This window comes from Lucilia sericata, unplaced genomic scaffold, assembly GCF_015586225.1.
Source record: "Lucilia sericata isolate MDLA Ls3-8-SP2 unplaced genomic scaffold, ASM1558622v1 Contig002344F_arrow, whole genome shotgun sequence".
Taxonomy (NCBI): domain Eukaryota; kingdom Metazoa; phylum Arthropoda; class Insecta; order Diptera; family Calliphoridae; genus Lucilia; species Lucilia sericata.
The window spans coordinates 27,400-51,056 of NW_023996155.1; the positions used below are offsets into that span (position 1 = coordinate 27,400).

General features: G+C 32.5%; 1 protein-coding gene across 1 annotated transcript in view; it reads right to left on the reverse strand.

The window, feature by feature from the left end:
• Nucleotides 1–23,657, reverse strand: part of LOC119613838 — a 48,910-nt gene that overhangs the window by 19,239 nt on the left and 6,014 nt on the right. Inside the window, exon 2 of the mRNA XM_037969903.1 lies at nt 19,103–19,143. The gene's annotated coding sequence lies outside the window, so the exon portion shown is untranslated. The remainder of the gene's footprint in view (nt 1–19,102; nt 19,144–23,657) is intronic.

Sequence of the window (23,657 nt, forward strand, 5' to 3'; positions counted from 1 at the left end):
GAAATATGGATGGACAGACAAACAAGTAGATACAAATTGAATAGGCTATCCGGAAAATTGACATATGGAATAATGGCCTGGTTATATATAAAATTGCGACCGACAGAAAGGAAAAACAGATAGACGTAAACACAGGTGAAATGATAAACGGTCAGACGGAATTATGAGTATATGGATGGATGGACTGAGAGATAGACAGACTAGTGAAGTGATGGACAGATGAGAGGACAAATACAAACAGAGAGATATGCTGTTAGAAAGATGGACGGATAGACAGGTGGGCGGATGAATTAAGGGACAACTTTAGAGTGACTGAGCAATTGACAGAGGAGCAGGTGGAAAGATAAACAGACAGACAGATAGGTGAAATGATAGATAAACGTATAGACTGAGAGCCTACAGGCAGATTGATGGGAAACATAAGTCTAATAATAAATGGACAGACAGACTAATGGAATGACGGACAGTCGAAATGGCAAAAACAAATGGTGAAATGAAGTTCTGATCGGAAGATGTAGCGACATCATGATGAAAAAACAATCACAAGCGGAAAAAATTTAATAGTAAAGCTACAAATAGACAGATATGCTGAGAGACGGATGGACAGACATACAGACGGACGGATTAATTAACGGACAACTTTGTATTGACTGAGAAATTGAGGAACGTGAGGAACGGGACATATAGATGGAATTATGGATATACGGATAGATGGAGAGACAGACATACTAGAAGCAAAATAAAGGGACAACATATTTAAAGAAAAAGTGATTGATACAAAAGAGAAATATTAAATAGATGGACAGACACATAAAATTATGGATATATGGATGGATGGTCGGAAAGACAGACATACTATTGAATGATGGACACTCAAAAAGACAAACACACATATGAAAAGATAAATGATAGAAGGATTTAATGACATCTTGATGAAAAAACAATCACAAGCCGAAAGATTTATTGATAAAGATATAAATAGACAGATATGCTGAATGACGGATGGGCGGAAACCCAAACAGATGGATTAATTAACGCACAACTTTATATTGACTGAGAAATTGAGGAACGCACAGGACGGACGGTCCGACATATAGATGGAATTATGGATATACGGATGGACGGGGAGGCAGACATACTAGTAGTAGAATAAAGGGACAACATATTGAAAGAAAATGTGATTGATACAAAGGTGAAATAATAAATAGATGGACAGACAGATAAAAAGATGGATATGTGGAAACGGAAAGACAGACATACTATGGAATGATGGACACTCAAAAAGACAAATGGAATAAAGCGCTGATAGCAGGATGAACGGACATCATTATGAAAAGATAAACCCAAATTGTAGACGTATAGACAGACAGACATGCATATTGATGGACGAATCAACAAACAATTTTAGATTGGCTGAGAAACTGGCGGAGGTGCAAGTGAAAGGAAAAATGGATGGACATATAGAAGAAATTTTGAATATACGAATGAACAAAGGGACAGACATACTAGAGAAAGAATAAAGGGAGAACTTTAGATTAACAGGACAGACAGATAAAATAATGGCTATGGTGATGGACGGCTAAAAGACAGACAGACAGACTAACGGAATGACGGACAGAAGAAAACATCAAACACGAATAACGCAATGAAGAGGTACTAATAGACGGAATACGGATATCTTGATATTGACGAAGAAAGCGATTTTGTGTAAAACAAAGAATTACTTCAATGGACTTTTTCTCTTCTGCGCTACAAAGTTTCGTTCCAAATTCACTCAAAATTGCGACAAATGATAAGAAAGACGGACGGATAAACAGACATCCTCTAGCTTTAAGTTGACTGAGAAAGTGAATCTCAAAAGAGCTCAATTTGTGTTAAATTTAATTGTATAAACCATTAAAAACATTGATTTATTTTCATAATATTTTTTTTTTTTGTAATTCTAACCCATTGTGCAATACTAGTTTAGCTTAAATTGAGAGGAAGATGTATATTTCATCAGAACCAAAAACATACACTTTCACATGTCCTATTGTGCTGTTCTTTTCATTGAAAATGTTGGTAGAAAAGGAAAGGAATTTTCGTAGAGAGTTCAGAAACTCTGTTTCCTGGCCATTGTAATCAGTGTTTCTCCCAACATATTTGAATCTAATTACGATAAAACTTGTCAAGTGATACAGCGTTTTACAATCATTATGACACGTTCTTTCCAAGGATACTACTCGTCCTGTTCTTGTTGGCGCCACTCGACATAATGTTAGTGATTCTATCGAACCATCTCTCGCCCATGTTTTTTAATTCAGAACTCGTAACGTCAAGCCTTTTTTTCATTCGTCAAAGGGATGCATTAGGTGTTAACGAATACATTTTAATTATCAACGAGAGCATGGTACCCATATAAGGTAAAGCTTCGAGTATTCGAGAATAAAGCAACTCTTTTTTCTGACCATATTTTTGCAATTTTACTCCCACTGTGCTATACTAAATATAGTACTTATACTTACAAATTCTCTCCTTTTTTTCTGACCACATTTCCAAACTTTTCCATTGTCACTCGTAAGCATCAATAACAAAATTTAACTTTTACGACATTTGTCATGCTTAACTTAATGTTAATATTTCTGTAATTCTAAACATCTGGTGACAAACTTTTTTTTATATACTTATAGTATATAAATAAACGTATATCTACTAACAAGCCATAAGACATTTAAAATGCCACAGCCTACCACATAAACCATCTAAATTCAATAAAAAAAAACAATGACTTTTTTTGTTTTTGTGTAACTAATTTATTATTTAAAAGGTAAATCTCCAAATATATAAATAATAAGTTACGCAGAAAAATATCTTACGTGGTATTAGACACTTTTAAGAAGAAATGAAAGGAAAACAAATAAAACCAAAAAAAAAGTTAACGTTAAAAAAACAAGATAAACAATTTAATTTTATTGTCAACACAACCCACTAAACAACTTGGCATAACAAACTTATGCTTAAACAAAATTTAAACCCAAAGTGTTTTCTCTCATGATTTCTATATATGTGTGTGTATTTGTTTATATGTGTACGTGTTGTTAAGTATTTTTGTTTATTTTTATATTTTTAAACGACTGTTAAAGTTAAAAAAATAAACAAACAGAATTAAACTTAAACACACACATTATTACTCATACGAAGAGATGAAAACAAGAAAATATATACAACAACTACATTCGAGATACATTTAAGATAAAATATATACGAGGTTTGTTTTGAAAGGAACTTCAAATTCAGAACCTAACATTTCTGTGAACATCTAGGTTCTATTAGAATATTCAAGCCCTTGATCGTGCTATAGGTTTTAATACCTTTCACCTCCGAGAAAATGATAACACACTGCAAAACGAAAAAACATATTAACATATACAGACACCACGACGTGATAAAAGACCAAAAATGGACCAAAAAGTGATAATTTTCTGAGGCCAAAAAGTGATCATTTTCGAAGGCTAAAATCTTGTAAATCATTCAGAATTCTGATTTACTCACAGAGGCAAAGTTGTAGCTCTTGTCATAAAGAACAAACATAAACATATAAATCAAAAAAATTTTATTTTCAAGATAAAAATATTTCAAGTGCTTCTCTAAAATTAGGCGTATACTTAATATTTTTAATAGCAATAATTCATTAACACGTATACGTATAGGTATCTTTAATAAAAACAGCGCAATTTCACAATATACATATAACTTTCACTTGAAATGAACAAATTGAAGATATTGTAAAAAACTACGAATTTCAGCAAAACACAGTGAGAACTACAACAATAGGCCTTTTAATTATTATATGTTGTTGCTAAATATTGTTATACCCTACATCACAGTAATGGGGAGCATATTATGAATTTGTGCTGATCTGTGATTGAGGTTCCTTCGGGATCCACGTAGTGGCTGTGGCTTATACCCAAATTCGCCGGGAGATAATGTTGGTTTAAGGACTGATATATCCAAATGCCAAATATATCTGGATTCTCTCTCCGGTGCTGTTGCCATCTCAACAGATGTCACTGGGTGTTGTGACAGAGCAACTTAAGCTGGATTCCTGAACCCGTTGATTATCTCTTACTCTTCGCATAGTAGGGCGCCAATATAAGTTGGGGAATTTTCAGGTTGACACTTGGTAGTTGCCTGTCATTCCATTCTTTATGGTCTGAGAATGGAACTGATGTAATTGGTGAACGATCGGGAAAGACTCCTCTGCCCGACAGGAGAATAGTACTGATTTAGCAGACCTTGTACTTTAGGGAAGTTCTCGGTGCTGTTGCCACCTCGACAGGATTCATATTGTTTCATGCTACACGACATATGGTTGAGGTCCGTTCCCTCAACTCGTATGGGGCAATTATTGGGTTAGAGGGATCATGATTTATTGGCTGAATATTTCGAGCTACCAAATACCTCGCTAGGTGCTGTTGCCAAACCAATAGAGCCATCTCAGTAGAGGTTAATGAATGCACTGGAAAGGGTCATTAGTTGATGGAGATTGCATTTTAAATAATGCAATCTATCATGACATCATAAGGGTGGTCACCTTTACCAGAAGATTGATTTCACCTGATATTGGGGTAGTCGCCCCTTCTATTGACTTTAGACCAGTGATTGCTTTTTCCTTGTCGGGGTTTGCATTGGGATTGATACCATGCTGCCTGTCATTCCGCAACGGGGCTACTATGGCAAGAGATTAGATAGCTCGAGTTCTTCGACAAAGCGCTTTTACATGGACCGGCTCAGCCATGTACAAAAAATGCCACGTGAGTTCTTCATGGAAGGATTCAGGGGCGCGTGATAGACCGTCTCTAGTCTACCCAGTGGATGAAAAGGACCACCGTGAAATAAGGCCGTCATGGCAGGTATTCACGTTAAACTCTCGATATTCGTCCGTCCATCTGTCTGTGTATTCTTTTAAAACTTGTACGCACGCAGTTTCGCAGTTTTCAATATAATTTGATGAAACTCGTACCCCCGAGATCCATGTTACTGCTGATTTTCGTAATTATCGGAGCTCATTGACCCGAGCCCTCATACAAAGTCACCTTCAGAAAATGACAGAAAAACAATGAAGAAATAGCTCCTTTGAACTCCCTTGGAAAATAGTTCCTTTGAACTCCCTTGGAAATACACAATAGGTGAAAAGTTACACTCATTTGAATAAAACCCTGTATGACCAAAATGTCCAACATTTACCCTCTCTAACTCCGTGCCTTCTTGACCGATAGAGCTGAAAATTTGTGTCTAGCCTACTATCCAATAGTACTAACATTGGTGCATACAAATCAGAAGACATAGATTTTAAAAGTTGGGTCATGTAGGTTAAGATCTCTAGTGCAGATCTGTAAGCGTATGAGTAATATGTAATTATTTTAACAAGTATACTACCGTATAATTATGAGCTTCATAATGTTTTAAATCAAGTCCAACAAAAAAATTGATCTTCTTAATAAATATTAAAAGAAATTTGAAATTCCAAAGCAAATCAGAATATGACTTACTAGATTGCCCTACTTAATTTGTATATAATTCAAATTATTTCTACTACTTTTATAACAGCAACTTAATGTTTAAATGTATATACGGTGCTTTTCCCCAAACATAAACATACATATATTCTAACACAAACATATTTAAAAAACCAGCAGCAAGAATAAACAAACAAAAAAACAGGGAAAAATACATTGCGTTCCTGTGTATTAAATAATAAAAGAAAATTATAAAATAAACATTTGCATGAAAAAAAGAAATAATATAAAAAAATAACATGCAATAACATACATATATACATATGTATGTACGAACACCAACATAACGATCAACATAAAACTGTCAAGTATTTACGATTATAAAAACAACACCCATACAAACATACTACCCTAAAAAAACTCATACAAAATAAGGAAAAATTGTTTAAACAAAAGGAACTTTTCAAAAAATACATACAACGAATTCTTAAACATTTACGCATTTAGTGTATGTAAACACGTGAGAAAAAACAACAAAACATTATAAAAACTCATAAGAAAAATTGTTAAAAGAATGCGCCTGAATTTATACAATGTTTTAGATTTTCTTTAAATTTTTTTGTAAGACTGAGAGTTGCTGTTGTTACTGCTACTGCTATTATTATTATTATGTGTATGTAAATATCAAGGTTAAGATTAAGGCTTCAACAAGATTTGGCACGTAACGTCAATGTAAATAATTTATGTAAGATATGAAAACACAACAACATAATAAAATTTAAAAAAAATGTACTTATATTTTTTATTGTTATAAAGTTTAAAAACAGCAAGCCATTTAAATAATTATATATTAGAAAAAACATATTACGAAAAATCTCAGTTTTTATATATTAAAACTGAGATTAAAAAAATTGTATGTACATAAGTACTTAAGTATGTGTATATTTTTTACTGAAATAATTTTTTGTTCTAAAAATAAAAATTTTAATGTTTTTAAATCTACTTTTCTCTTAATACTACATAAATATATTTCATGTTTTTTTGGAAAATAAAATTGTATAATTTTTAACAAAAAACTCATAGTTTTAATTAAATTTTTTCGACGGACTTTTGTGGAATCCATTTTTTCCCATTTTCGTATACTTGTTACAAAAATTACATATCAATCATACGCCTACATGTTTTAACTATTTTGATTTAATTTTTGAACTGAACTAGAATGAACTAGAACTGAACTAGAACTGAACTAGAACTGAACTAGAACTGAACTAGAACTGAACTAGAACTGAACTAGAACTGAACTAGAACTGAACTAGAACTGAACTAGAACTGAACTAGAACTGAACTAGAACTGAACTAGAACTGAACTAGAACTGAACTAGAACTGAACTAGAACTGAACTAGAACTGAACTAGAACTGAACTAGAACTGAACTAGAATTGAACTAGAACTGAACTAGAACTAAACTAGAAATAGAAGAACTGAAATAGAACTGAACTACAACTGACCTAGAACTGAACTAGAACTGAACTAGATCTGAACAAGAACTGAACTAGAACTGAACTAGAACTGAACTAGAACTGAACTAGAACTGAACTAGAACTGAACCAGAACTGAACTAGAACTGAACTAGAACTGAACTAGAACTGAACTAGAACTGAACTAGAACTGAACTAGAACTGAACTAGAACTGAACTAAACTGAACTAGAACTGAACTAGAACTGAACTAGAACTGAACTAGAACTGAACTAGAACTGAACTAGAACTGAACTAGAACTGAACTAGAACTGAACTAGAACTGAACTAGAACTGAACTAGAACTGAACTAGAACTGAACTAGAACTGAACTAGAACTGAACTAGAACTGAACTAGAACTGAACTAGAACTGAACTAGAACTGAACTAGAACTGAACTAGAACTGAACTAGACTGAACTAGAACTGAACTAGAACTGAACTAGAACTGAACTAGAACTGACTAGAACTGAACTAGAACTGAACTAGAACTGAACTAGAACATGAACTAGAACTGAACTAGAACTGAACTAGAACTGAACTAGAACTGAACTAGAACTGAACTAGAACTGAACTAGAACTGAACTAAGAACTGAACTAGAACTGAAACTAGAGACTGAACTATAATGAACTAGAACTGAACTAGAACTGACTAGAACTGAACTAGAACTGAACTAGAACTGAACTAGAACTGAACTAGAACTGAACTAGAACTGAACTAGAACTGAACTAGAACTGAACTAGAACTGAACTAGAACTGAACTAGAACTGAACTAGAACTGAACTAGAACTGAACTAGAACTGAACTAGAACTGAACTAGAACTGAACTGAACTAGAACTGAAACTAGAACGAACTAGAACTGAACTAGAACTGAACTAGAACTGAACTAGAACTGAACTAGAACTGAATAGAACTGAACTAGAACTGAACTAGAACTGAACTAGAACTGAACTAGAACTGAACTAGAACTGAACTAGAAACTGAACTAGAACTGAACTAGAACTGAACTAGAACTGAACTAGAACTGAACTAGAACTGAACTAGAACTGAACTAGAACTGAACTAGAACTGAACTAGAACTGAACTAGAACTAGAACTGAACTAGAACTGAACTAGAACTGAACTAGAACTGAACTAGAACGAACTAGAACTGAAACTAGAAACTGAACTCGAACTGAACTAGAACTGAACTAGAACTGAACTAGAACTGAACTAGAACTGAACTAGAACTGACCTAGAACTGAACTAGAAACTGAACTAGAACTGAACTAGAACTGAACTAGAACTGAACTAGAACTGAACTAGAACTGAACTAGAACTGAACTAGAACTGAACTAGAACTGAACTAGAACTGAACTAGAACTGAACTAGAACTGAACTAGAACTGAACTAGAAACTGAACTAGAACTGAACTAGAACTGAACTAGAACTGAACTAGAACTGAACTAGAACTCAACTAGAACTGAACTAGAACTGAACTAGAACTGAACTAAAACTGAACTAGAACTGAACTAGAACTGAACTAGAACTGAACTAGAACTGAACTAGAACGAACTAGAACTGAACTAGAACTGAACTAGAACTGAACTAGAACTGAACTAGAACTGAACTAGAACTGAAACTAGAACTGAACTAGAACTGAACTAGAACTGAACTAGAACTGAACTAGAATGAACTAGAACTGAACTAGAACTGAACTAGACTGAACTAGAACTGAACTAGAACTGAACTAGAACTGAACTAGAACTGAACTAGAACTGAACTAGAACGAACTAGAACTGAACTAGAACTGAACTAGAACTGACTAGAAACTGAACTAGAACTGAACTAGAACTGAACTAGAACTAAAAAGTGACTTTAGTTCCTTAAATAAGCAACCAATAACTTGTAATAATCATTGATATGAAAGACTTAAAATCGTTGTAATTCAGGAGTTCTTTAGTAAGCTTTCCGACTGCGAAAATGATTATTTAAAATCAATACAAAAATGATTGTAATGTGAAAATAATGAAATTGGTTCTATTGCATTATTCAAAATCAATATTATAGTACAAAATCTAAATATAATTAGCTGTAGTTTTTACAATAAGCTTTTATTGGAAGTAATCTTATTTTGTAAAATCTGAATCTGCTGGTACATAATACATAAATAAATAATAATATAAAGACAGAGTTTAATGCACCATTTAAATGAACTAAAAACAAATAAAATTTCTAAATATTGTTGCACAAAACACTATAAATCGACCATAAAATCATACAACGATTTCACAAAATTTTGAATGGAATAACCTCTTTTATTTCTCCAAAATTTTATTAGATTTGATGATATTACCAGCGTTACAGTTGTCACTCTATGCTATTACAAGGACCAACAATAATACAGAAAAACAAAAAGAAAAGTACTTGATACAACAATGCTCGTTACGGATGCAAAGCGCAGCCCTACAAAATGTATACAATTAGAGGGACTATCACTCATACACTCTGGCAAATAAGCACAATTCTAAAAATATTTCCATTGTATTTGAAAATAATATAATATATGTGTGAATGCGTACGTGAGTGTGTATAAATCTGTGGTTGATCATCACTATTTCACGAGAATGTACATATATATGTATGTCCGTCCGCCTGTGTATTTTGCATTATTAAACATTGTGACGTTACATTGAAGGCTTGTATTCTGCAGGTATGTACGATTGTGTTTATGTAGGTGTATTTGTACACGTAAATATGCCGTAAACACCATGAATTCAAACCACATTCCAACGTCCTCTTCAAAGAGATACATTCGAACACACACTCACATACAGCCAGCCGCATACTCTTATGTAGGCAAGTATTTGCTCATAACAAAACAAAAATGGAAATTGCTACGTGCTTCTACTATGGATTCATAATCTACATCCGGTGTGTGTTCATATTATTGCCACTTAAGTATAGGTGTGTGTGAATTTGTGTATATATGAACGCGCACACTCACGTATCCGCATGCTGGAAAAGCCTAAATGTTATAACGATATACTCGTCTGTATGAATTTTACTTTTTTTGAAATGAAAATTGTTTTAAAAATTTTGGTTATAATTTTGGTTTAGAGTTTTTGTTGTCGCGCTGTTCATGTTTATTATATTTACATCCGTTTTTGTTTTGCAAATAATATTATATCAGTTCATGATTCTTTCTCTGCCTACTGAGATGAGTGAGTGCTCTACACATTTTAATGTGGATTTTTTGAAATATAGTTGCAATATGTTAGTAATATTATAGTCTGACATTTTCTTTTGTAATATTATTTCAAATCATTTTATACAAATATAAGCGACTGATGAAATGTTGATTTTAATATTCTAACTAAATTTCTAAATTTCTGATCATAAGAACTACTACACAAGAGTGATTTTGTATTAAAAATTAAACCTACAGAACAGATATAAAGCTGAATTAGAACTGAACTAGAACTGAACTAGAACTGAACTAGAACTGAATTAGAACTGAACTAGAACTGAACTAGAACTGAACTAGAACTGAACAGAAACTGAACAGAACTGAACTAGAACTGAACTAGAACTGAACTAGAACTGAACTAGAACTGAACTAGAACTGAACTAGAACTGAACTAGAATGAACTAGAACTGAACTAGAACTGAACTAGAACTGAACTAGAACTGAACTAGAACTGAACTAGAACTGAACTAGAACTGAACTAGAACTGAACTAGAACTGAACTAGAACTGAACTAGAACTGAACTAGAACTGAACTAGAACTGAACTAGAACTGAACTAGAACTGAACTAGAACTGAACTAGAACTGAACTAGAACTGAAACTAGAACTGAACTAGAACTGAACTAGAACTGAACTAGAACTGAACTAGAACTGAACTAGAACTGAACTAAACTGAACTAGAACTGAACTAGAACTGAACTAGAACTGAACTAGAACTGAACTAGAACTGAACTAGAACTGAACTAGAACTGAACTAGAACTGAACTAGAACTGAACTAGAACTGAACTAGAACTGAACTAGAACTGAACTAGAACTGAACTAGAACTGAACTAGAACTGAACTAGAACTGAACTAGAACTGAACTAGAACTGAACTAGAATGAACTGACTGAACTAGAAACTGAATTAGAATGAACTGAACTAGAACTGAACTAGAACTAGAACTGAACTAGAACTGAATTAGACTGACTAGAACTGAACTAGAACTGAACTAGAACTGAATAGAACTGAACAGAACTGAACTAGAACTGAACTAGAACTGAATAGAATGAATAGAACTGAACAGAACTGAACTAGAACTGAACTAGAACTGAACTAGAACTGAACTAGAACTGAACTAGTACTGAACTAGAACTGAACTAGAACTGAACTAGAACTGAACTAGAACTGAACTAGAACTGAACTAGAACTGAACTAGAACTGAACTAGAACTGAACTAGAACTGAACTAGAACTGAACTAGAACTGAACTAGAAACTGAACTAGAACTGAACTAGAACTGAACTAGAACTGAACTAGAACTGAATAGAACTGAACAGAACTGAACTAGAACTGAACTAGAACTGAACTAGAACTGAACTAAACTGAACTAGAACTGAACTAGAACTGAACTAGAACTGAACTAGAACTGAACTAGAACTGAACTAGAACTGAACTAGAACTGACTAGAACTGAACTAGAACTGAACTAGAACTGAACTAGAACTGAACTAGAACTGAACTAGAACTGAACTAGAACTGAACTAGAACTGAACTAGAACTGAACTAGAACTGAACTAGAACTGAACTAGAATGAACTAGAACTCAACTAGAACTGAAACTAGAACTGAACTAGAAAACTGAACTAAACTGAACTAGAACTGAACTAGAAACTGAACTAGAACTGAACTAGAACTGAACTAGAACTGAACTAGAACTGAACTAGAACTGAACTAGAACTGAACTAGAACTGAACTAGAACTGAACTAGAACTGAACTAGAACTGAACTAGAACTGAACTAGAACTGAACTAGAACTGAACTAGAACTAGAACTAGAACTGAACTAGAACTGAACTAGAACTGAACTAGAACTGAACTAGAACTGAACTAGAACTGAACTAGAACTGAACTAGAACTGAACTAGAACTGAACTAGAACTGAACTAGACTGAACTAACGAACTAGAACTGAACTAGAACTGAACTAGAACTGAACTAGAACTGAACTACTGAACTAGAACTGACTAGAACTGAACTAGAACTGAACTAGAACTGAACTAGAACTGAACTAGAACTGAACTAGAACTGAACTAGAACTGAACTAGAACTGAACTAGAACTGAACTAGAACTGAACTAGACTAAACTGAACTAGAACTGAACTAGAACTAAACTAGAACTGAACTAGAACCGAACTAGAACTAAACTAGAGCTGAATTGGATCTGGACAAGAACTAAAACCGAACTAAGTTGGCGGAAAGTTAAATCATTAGGAAACCCATATACGGATCCACTTTCCAAAAATCACTTTACTATTTAAATATTAATTACTTCCGTTGACGTGTTTAGGGTATTTACATATCGCCTTTATACTGACTTTAAAATTTCTTGGTGTTATTCAAAGAGCCTCTGGTATTTTTGCACTTAATTCCGCTTTATTTGCATATCCTTGTAGTCTGTTGGCTTCAGCAGTGTGCCAATGTTCGCTGGGGAATTTTTGTATATTTTTTTTTTCAACATTCGGTATCCTTCGTTATCTCTTTTGTTTGTTTAATTTTTTTAAACTTTATTAAAACAAAATATTTGTTAGATATGTAGACAACAGCGGCAACAACTGTAATAACGAAAACATCATAATATTCTTATCTACTTAGTTTCTGCATTAAATATACTTAGGTTTACTCTACATTCTTCATCATCATTTGCGCGCTGTGTTTGCACAAATGAAAATACACATAGCTTTCTGCTTTGAAAAGACTTATGCCGCATAAACAATTACTGTTTTCAGTTTTTAATGTACGTACTTATATATAAGTATGTGAGTGGCTTTAAGAAAATGAGTCGGTGTTATTCGAATCTCTACGCTTAGTCACCCACACAGTTAAATATATTAACACAGTTGGCTCTCTAATACAAACAAATATACACATATCCTTGGTTACAGTTATGCAGAAAAAACGTATGCTCTCGAAGCCATTGTTAGGAGCTGCTGCTGTCTTGTAACTTTTTGTTGCCGATGGTTGTATTTGTTGCTGTTGTTGCCATTTATTCATACAGTTGGTTAAGTTTTTAATTAAATTATGAATTATGCACAGTTAGTTGAACAGATTTTTATTTTATTTTTTTTCATCTCTCCATTTTTACGTCTCTTACTGCTTTTAATGTTATTTTTTCAGTTGTTGTGTTTTTTGTTTATAATTTTGTGTTTTATTTTATCTTTTGTTCTTCATAATTTTTCTGTCCATTTTGCTACTTCTTGAGACTTTAATTTTTTTCAGAATTAACATGGCATTCTTATTTTGTTATTTTTATTTTTTTCTTCTTTTTGAATGTGGACTAAGAGTGTGTGTAATTTAGTAAACTAACTTTTGTTGTTGTTGTGTTGTATGTCGGATTTTGCAATAAAGTGTTTAGCAATTTTTATTTTATTATTCTGTCAATTTTGTTGCTTAAACAGTGGGATGTATAAAATAAGGATGTAGATATTTTTGAAATAGAACTGAACTCCACTGGAACTGAACTAGAACTGACTAGAACTGAACTAGAACTGAACTAGAACTGAACTAGAACTGAACTAGAACTGAACTAGAACTGAACTAGAACTGAACTAGAACTGAACTAGAACTGAACTAGAACTGAACTAGAACTGAACTAGAACTGAACTAGAACTGAACTAGAACTGAACTAGAACTGAACTAGAACTGAACTAGAACTGAACTAGAAACTGAACTAGAACTGAACTAGAACTGAACTAGAACTGAACTAGAACTGAACTAGAACTGAACTAGAACTGAACTAGAACTGAACTAGAACTGAACTAGAACTGAACTAGAACTGAACTAGAACTGAACTAGAACTGAACTAGAATGAACTAGAACTGAACTAGAAATGAACTAGAACTGAACTAGAACTGAACTAGAACTGAACTAGAACTGAACTAGAAATGAACTAGAACTGAACTAGAACTGAACTAGAACTGAACTAGAACTGAACTAGAACTGAACTAGAACTGAACTAGAACTGAACTAGAACTGAACTAGAACTGAACTAGAACTGAACTAGAACTGAACTAGAACTGAACTAGAACTGAACTAGAACTGAACTAGAACTGAACTAGAACTGAACTAGAACTGAACTAGAACTGAACTAGAACTGAACTAGAACTGAACGAAGAACTGAACTAGAACTGAACTAGAACTGAACTAAACTGAACTAGAACTGAACTAGAACTGAACTAGAACTGAACTAGAACTGAACTAGAACTGAACTAGAACTGAACTAGAACTGAACTAGAACTGAACTAACTGAACTAGAACTGAACTAGAACTGAACTAACTGAACTAGAACTGAACTAGAACTGAACTAGAACTGAACTAGAACTGAACTAGAACTGAACTAGAACTGAACTAGAACTGAACTAGAACTGAACTAGAACTCAACTAGAACTGAACTAGAACTGAACTAGAACTGAACTAGAACTGAACTAGAACTGAACTAGAACTGACTAGAACTGAACTAGAACTGAACTAGAACTGAACTAGAACTGAACTAGAACTGAACTAGAACTGAACTAGAACTGAACTAGAACTGAACTAGAACTGAACTAGAACTGAACTAGAACTGAACTAGAACTGAACTAGAACTGAACTAGAACTGAACTAGAACTGAACTAGAACTGAACTAGAACTGAACTAGAACTGAACTAGAACTGAACTAGAACTGAACTAGAACTGAACTAGAACTGAACTAGAACTGAACTAGAACTGAACTAGAACTGAACTAGAACTGAACTAGAACTGAACTAGAACTGAACTAGAACTGAACTAGAACTGAACTAGAACTGAACTAGAACTGAACTAGAACTGAACTAGAACTGAACTAGAACTGAACTAGAACTGAACTAGAACTGAACTAGAACTGAACTAGAACTGAACTAGAACTGAACTAGAACTGAACTAGAACTGAACTAGAACTGAACTAGAACTGAACTAGAACTGAACTAGAACTGAACTAGAACTGAACTAGAACTGAACTAGAACTGAACTAGAACTGAACTAGAACTGAACTAGAACTGAACTAGAACTGAACTAGAACTGAACTAGAACTGAACTAGAACTGAACTAGAACTGAACTAGAACTGAACTAGAACTGAACTAGAACTGAACTAGAACTGAACTAGAACTGAACTAGAACTGAACTAGAACTGAACTAGAACTGAAACTAGAACTGAACTAGAACTGAACTAGAACTGAACTAGAACTGAAACTAGAACTGAACTGAACTGAACTAGAACTGAACTAGAACTGAACTAGAACTGAACTAGAACTGAACTAGAACTGAACTAGAACTGAACTAGAACTGAACTAGAACTGAACTAGAGAACTCTCTGAACTAACTAGAACTAAACTGAACTAGAACTGAACTGAACTAGAACTGAACTAGAAAACTAGAACTGAACTAGAACTGAACTAGAACTGAACTAGAACTGAACTAGAACTGAACTAGAACTGAACTAGAGCTGAAAAGAACTGAACTAGAACTGAACTAGAACTGAACTAGAATTGAACTAGAACTGAACTAGAACTGAACTAGAACTGAACTAGAACTGAACTAGAACGAACTAGAACTGAACTAGAACTGAACTGGAACAGCTGTTTTGGTCACTGTTATTCGTTACATACCATTGCTCTCTCTGTTAAAACGTCTGTACTTACTATTTCTCCTAATTTGTATTTATGTTCATTTTTTGCTGCTGTTGCTCTTCTTGCTCCATTAGTTTTCTTTAGCCCTCTTATGTCAATTCTTCAATTTGAACAAAATAACAAAAATTCCTTACTTATTCATACTTTAATTTCATTATTTCTATTTTTTGCGTCCTAATATAACAAGTACAAGATTACAGCAACCTTAATACAACTGGGACCATTATTAGGTTTCTTAGGTAAAAATAAGGGGGGAAATATTTTGAACTGAAAAACTTTTAATTTAAAGTTCTTTGCGTTACACATTGCCAACAGAAATAAAAGAATTTCTACTTGAAAAACTTCTAATTAACAGCATTAAAAGGACGAAGAGCAAAAAAAAAAAAAACAGTTAAAGTAACCCAAAACAAGGTCCAAAAAAAGTAAACTTTTTGTAATGCTCACAAAAATAACTTGTTTTACAGGAGGGGCTAAAGTAATATAAACTCAAAGGCCAGTGTATATAAGTAATTACGCCAAAATAAAAATAAAATCCCTAAAATCTTATTTTGCCTTTTACAAACATATCTTCAGAAATTTGTTATTTCTCTGTCAAATGTTGAAAATGCTTAGAATCTATTTATTTTACAAACAGATTTCACTTATTTATTTTAACGGTTGCATTTTTTGAGCAGCAGGGCAATGAGGGGTTGCAACTTTCATAAGATAAACAAATAAGTTAAAAAAAACAACATATGCAGATTTAAATGTGACACCGGGGAAATAGACTGCAATTGCACAGTCACACTGTCAGAGTTTGTCAGCAGCAAAAAGAATAACAAAATAGACAACAACTGCTACAACTCGTTACCCCAGTATGAAGTGAAAGCTGGTAAAAAAAATACACACTTCTGCATAGAAAATAAGTAAAAAAAAAAATAAATGGAAAAGAAATTGAAATTAAAATGGAAATGGAAATAAGAAGAATTTAAAGTTGGTTGCAAATAGCGGATTTAAGTCAAATAGCTTCCAGTGAAATTGGTCGACAACACGTTAGTTATGTTTAAACTAGTAAAATTATTGATTTTTGTCACGTTTACTAACAATTTACTGGGGTGGTTTTGAGTTTGTTTTTTTAAGACTTGACAATTTAAAAAAAAAACTTAAAATTTTTTAACATTTTTCTTCGATCAAATTCCAATTTTAATTTAAATTTCGTTATCATTAAGGTTAGATATGTATCTAATGAAATTGAAACCTGTTAAATGGAAGCAATTAAAACGTCATATTAAAAGAACTATTCTGAATAACTAGTTCGAGTTCTGTTTTAGTTTTTTTCTAGTTTGTTCTAGTTCTGTTCTAGTTCTGTTCTAGTTCTGTTCTAGTTCTGTTCTAGTTCTGTTCTAGTTCTGTTCTAGTTCTGTTCTAGTTCTGTTCCAGTTCTGTTCTAGTTCTGTTCTAGTTCTGTTCTAGTTCTGTTCTAGTTCTGTTCTAGTTCTGCTCTACTTCTGTTCTAGTTCTGTTCTAGTTCTGTTCTAGTTCTGTTCTAGTTCTGTTCTAGTTCTGTTCTAGTTCTGTTCTAGTTCTGTTCTAGTTCTGTTCTAGTTCTGTTCTAGTTCTGTTCTAGTTCTGTTCTAGTTCTGTTCTAGTTCTGTTCTAGTTCTGTTCTAGTTCTGTTCTAGTTCTAGTTCTGTTCTAGTTCTGTTCTAGTTCTGTTCTAGTTCTGTTCTAGTTCTGTTCTAGTTCTGTTCTAGTTTCTGTTCTAGTTCTGTTCTAGTTCTGTTCTAGTTCTGTTCTAGTTCGTTCTAGTTCTGTTCTAGTTCTGTTCTAGTTCTGTTCTAGTTCTGTTCTAGTTCTGTTCTAGTTCTGTTCTAGTTCTGTTCTAGTTCTGTTCTAGTTCTGTTCTAGTTCTGTTCTAGTTTCTGTTCTAGTTCTGTTCTAGTTCTGTTCTAGTTCTGTTCTAGTTCTGTTCTAGTTCTGTTCTAGTTCTGTTCTAGTTCTGTTCTAGTTCTGTTCTAGTTCTGTTCTAGTTCTGTTCTAGTTCTGTTCTAGTTCTGTTCTATTCTGTTCTAGTTCTGTTCTAGTTCTGTTCTAGTTCTGTTCTAGTTCTGTTCTGTTCTAGTTCTGTTCTAGTTCTGTTCTAGTTCTGTTCTAGTTCTGTTCTAGTTCTGTTCTAGTTCTGTTCTAGTTCTGTTCTAGTTCTGTTCTAGTTCTGTTCTAGTTCTGTTCTAGTTCTGTTCTAGTTCTGTTCTAGTTCTGTTCTAGTTCTGTTCTAGTTCTGTTCTAGTTCTGTTCTAGTTCTGTTCTAGTTCTGTTCTAGTTCTGTTCTAGTTCTGTTCTAGTTCTGTTCTAGTTCTGTTCTAGTTCTGTTCTAGTTCTGTTCTAGTTCTGTTCTAGTTCTGTTCTAGTTCTGTTCTAGTTCTGTTCTAGTTCTGTTCTAGTTCTGTTCTAGTTCTGTTCTAGTTCTGTTCTAGTTCTGTTCTAGTTTGTTCTGGAAATTTGTGTTCATTATACTCAGTTACTCTGTTTATGATTATTATCTCTTGCATATTTTTGCAATTTTATTTAGTCTGAGTGTGTGCACTTTATGCATATTTGTAGTTATTTATAATAAATATTTTTTATATATATATTATATATGTATGTAAGTAGAACATTTTAAGATTATGCCGCGAATGGGATTAATGCGATTAAAATTTATTTTAATGAATTTTATTATTGCAGATGCAATTTAATGCGGAGGATTAAAAAGACAAAAAATACCAACAACTTTTAAATATATTTTTTCGATAATTTAAATTAAATGCGGCAAATGTAATTGGCAATGAAGTTGAAAAAAAATATTCACACAATTCAAAGAAAAAAAATAAACCCACTAGGGAGTATAATTGTTTTATTTTTTTGGTAATGCTGATAATTATTTGTTAATCATACGTGGTGGTGACCTTGTTATGAATTTGTATTGAAAATCACTTATTTATTTATAAATTTTAAATATAACTATGAGTAAATGCGAATTTGTGTTAACAAATAAATATATGACAATTATTAAGTGTTTTTGGATATAAATTTTTGTATTTTCCATAAATTCAATACTAAAGTTTTTGCAAATACAAATTTTAAATTTTTCACATTTCATATGAAACATCCTATTTAAGAGTTTCTTAAAGAAACTCCATAATATATATTGAATCATAAACTTACCCTTTTTTTCTCTCATAATCTGCCAAGTAAAGTGATAATTCCTGTAAAACATAAATGGAAAAGAAAATTCAATAAATAAGCATAACAACGACTATTTGAACAAATTTTATTGCCCTTTTAAGTATGCTACAATGTTTTCAACACAAAATTCTCATAGAAAATCTATAAATTTCTTTTTATGATTTTAAAGGCTTAAAATGTCTGTTGGAAAAAGAAAATAACAGGAATTATAAAGAAGAAAATAACATAAATATTTATTATGCAAATACATATTTATTAAAACTACAATTTACATCATTATATATGCTGATTAGGGTAGCACCAAAATATGTCACAAATTTTTACATTTATACTTTAATGACTTAAATATCTTTAAAAACCTCGACATATTTTGGTTTTACTATTTCTCTATATACACAGAGCCACCCTAATTTACATAGATAAATTGACACACATACATATTTAAAACATTAATACTTCAACTTTATTTGTAACAGACTTTGTCAATTCCGATACAACATTTTTGCAGGCTGGAAAATCTTAAAGAAAACATAAAAACAGTTTACATGGGTATTAAAAGTACATATCTGTTTTGTTTATTTTTGTTAGAATGTATTGCATTGCAGCAAAAAGTAAAACATAAGTAAAAAAAACTATATGAATGAAATAATGAAAACGTAGACAAAAAATTATTTAAAATAAATAAATATTTAAAAGGAATAAATATCTAGGTTAGTAATGTTATATGCGAAATATGTGACTAGAACCCAAGAAAACCATATATAGCATTAACAGTTATTTACTTTTATTCTAAAAAAATGGCTAAAATGACTTAACACAGAATCAAAAATTCGAAAAAAATATTATGAGGCCTTTCTCTATTTTAGTTCTAGTTTAGTTCTAGTTCAGTTCCAGTTCAGTTCTGGTTCAGTCTAGTTCTAGTTCAGTTCTAGTTCAGTTCTAGTTCAGTTCTAGTTCAGTTCTAGTTCAGTTCTAGTTCAGTTCTAGTTCAGTTCTAGTTCAGTTCTAGTTCAGTTCTAGTTCAGTTCTAGTTCAGTTCTAGTTCAGTTCTAGTTCAGTTCTAGTTCAGTTCTAGTTCAGTTCTAGTTCAGTTCTAGTTCAGTTCTAGTTCAGTTCTAGTTCAGTTCTAGTTCAGTTCTAGTTCAGTCTAGTTCAGTTCTAGTTCAGTTCTAGTTCAGTTCTAGTTAAGTTCTAGTTCAGTTCTAGTTCAGTTCTAGTTCAGTTCTAGTTCAGTTCTAGTTCAGTTCTAGTTCAGTTCTAGTTCAGTTCTAGTTCAGTTCTAGTTCAGTTCTAGTTCAGTTCTAGTTCAGTTCTAGTTCAGTTCTAGTTCAGTTCTAGTTCAGTTCTAGTTCAGTTCTAGTTCAGTTCTAGTTCAGTTCTAGTTCAGTTCTAGTTCAGTTCTAGTTCAGTTCTAGTTCAGTTCTAGTTCAGTTCTAGTTCAGTTCTAGTTCAGTTCTAGTTCAGTTCTAGTTCAGTTCTAGTTCAGTTCTAGTTCAGTTCTAGTTCAGTTCTAGTTCAGTTCTAGTTCAGTTCTAGTTCAGTTCTAGTTCAGTTCTAGTTCAGTTCTAGTTCAGTTCTAGTTCAGTTCTAGTTCAGTTCTAGTTCAGTTCTAGTTCAGTTCTAGTTCAGTTTCTAGTTCAGTTCTAGTTCAGTTCTAGTCAGTTCTAGTTCAGTTCTAGTTCAGTTCTAGTTCAGTTCTAGTTCAGTTCTAGTTCAGTTCTAGTTCAGTTCTAGTTCAGTTCTAGTCAGTTCTAGTTCAGTTCTAGTTCAGTTCTAGTTCAGTTCTAGTTCAGTTCTAGTTCAGTTCTAGTTCAGTTCTAGTTCAGTTCTAGTTCAGTTTTTCAGTTCTAGTTCAGTTCTAGTTCAGTTCTAGTTCAGTTCTAGTTCAGTTCTAGTTCAATTCTAGTTCAGTTCTAGTTCAAGTTTAGTTTAGTTCCAGCTCAGTTCTTGCTCAGTTCGAGTTCTAGTTCGGTTAGGTATCTTAAAAATATAAAAATCAAAACACCTATAATCTTATGTGAACTCCTCCTAAAATTTAAACTTCCCCAAGATCATGGCAATATTTTGTAGAAGCTCCAGCTATTTTTATTAAAATATTTCTTTTTGCAGCCTCCTTTTCATATTTCAATATTGTTTTCTATACATTGTTACCTTCTTCTTATCTAAACAGTTTCTTCAAATCTTAACAAATTTAAAAAAGCATTGTTAATATACGTAACTACATAATTTGGTCATAAAAAATTTACAATCTGTAAAATTAAAACAACAAACCAAAAGTTTTAATTAAAATTTGTTTTATGGGTTTCATAGTGACATTATATGTGCTACGTACACATACCTTTGTATGTATTTTCTACCTACACATGTTTAGCTAAAATAATACAAACTTTTCTGTTGTGTTTTTGTTGGCCACCACCGTAAACTTTAACTATTTTCAGTCAAACAATGAAAATTTAAAAGCAATTGCCTAAATTAGCATTAAGATACCAACACACACAGACAAAAAGGAAACAAACAAATATGTGAGAGTATTATCTAATGTGTGTTGCTGTGTGTGTGTGTCTTCTTTTTAGTCATATAAAACTAAACCCACCAGTATGATAATATGGCAAAAGCTTAAGTTAATTAAAAGCTAAACAATAGTTTTCAAGTATGTAGATGGTATAAAAACAAACAAACTCATGCACACAAAAATAAGTACACAAACAGTTACGTATATTTTACAAAATAAACTTACACAAACACATATTCTCTCTCGCATATTCACATACAAATGCAGTATTTAATGGCTGTTGTATGCAATTTTCATTTTCTGTCAGAGTCATGTTTGTGATGGTTGATTTCTACTCAAAAAAATCTATCCTCAGTACCAATGGGTGTATGTGTCTGTAAAAGTTTTCTAACAAAACTGTTTTTATTTATGCATGTGTATGCTCACAAAACAGTTGAACAATTTTTCCCATAGAATCTTTTCCAAAAAGATCATCTCATTTGATAGTTTTAATTCTTTTCCTCCTATTTCGCACTGAAATACAAACCCAATGTCAATGTTGCCGGCCTGCTTGTCACACACAAAAACAAATGTGCTTTTGCCTTGAAATCATACTAGAGTTGCAGTATACATACATATCTATATGTGTGTGCCAATGAATGTCATCAATTTTTGTATTACTATCTATTTTAAGAGTATCATCCCTGCCAACAATTTCTATCCAAATTGTAACCATAACGTTACAGCTTAATGTTTAAAACAATCTAATTTGATATAATCTGAGTGAATGAAAAGTGACCCCGTTCGGAAGAAACTGTTCCGCCTGTTTAATACTTACTTGTTGTGCCCATTTCGTTTCAGTTTCAAGTCACTTTTTTATAACATAAAATTTCGTAAATGTAGTAAATTTCCAGTTTTGCCATAACAATAGAGAAGCTGGAAAGTGTTATGATTTTATACTCTTTTATGATATAAAAGCGACTTTATAATAATTTTTTTTATTTCTCCTTTATTATACTGTTTTGCACTCACTAATCCCTCACTGATGCTTATTTTATATTAAACTATGTTTTAAATATATTAAATTTTAAATTAACACAATTTATTACAAAATCTAAATTTCACAATATATCACACAACTGATCACAATGAAATAAATATATTTACTGAAATGTGCAAACACTTTTCCTTCTGAATTTTGAGAGCAAGAATGATTCTGCATTAAACTATCTTCTTAGTGTATTAAAAAGTGTTAGTTTTTGAAATTTTTATTCTATCTACTTATTATCATTTAATTTTGCTTTTGGTATATTAAAACGCACTAAAATTTAACAAAATTATGATCAAAATTAGAAAGTACTGTATTTTGTTTTTGTAAATTTTTTAACTTAGCACTGAGAAACATAAAATTGAGCCTTTATAGTGACTATTCAGTTCATGTATCCAAAATTAAACTCAAATTTGCTGGCAGGGATTAACCGTATGAGTTATATTGGTCGTAGTTGTGTATGTAATATCCCCGCAGTTCGGGGACAACATTTAAAACGTCAGTTCTAGTTCAGTTTCTAGTTCAGTTCTAGTTCAGTCCTAGTTCAGTTCTAGTTCAGTTTCTAGTTCAGTTCGAGTTCAGTTCTAGTTCAGTTCTAGTTCAGTTCTAGTTCAGTTCTAGTTCAGTTCTAGTTCAGTTCTAGTTCATTCTAGTTCAGTTCTAGTTTCAGTTCTAGTTCAGTTCTAGTTCAGTTCTAGTTCAGTTCTAGTTCAGTTCTAGTTCAGTTCTAGTTCAGTTCTGTTCAGTTCTAATTCAGTTCTCTAGTTCAGTTCTAGTTCAGTTCTAGTTCAGTTCTAGTTCAGTTCTAGTTCAGTTCTAGTTCAGTTCTAGTTCAGTTCTAGTTCAGTTCTAGTTCAGTTCTAGTTCAGTTCTAGTTCAGTTCTAGTTCAGTTTCTAGTTCAGTTCTAGTTCAGTTCTAGTTCAGTTCTAGTTCAGTTCTAGTTCAGTTCTAGTTCAGTTCTAGTTCAGTTCTAGTTCAGTTCTAGTTCAGTTCT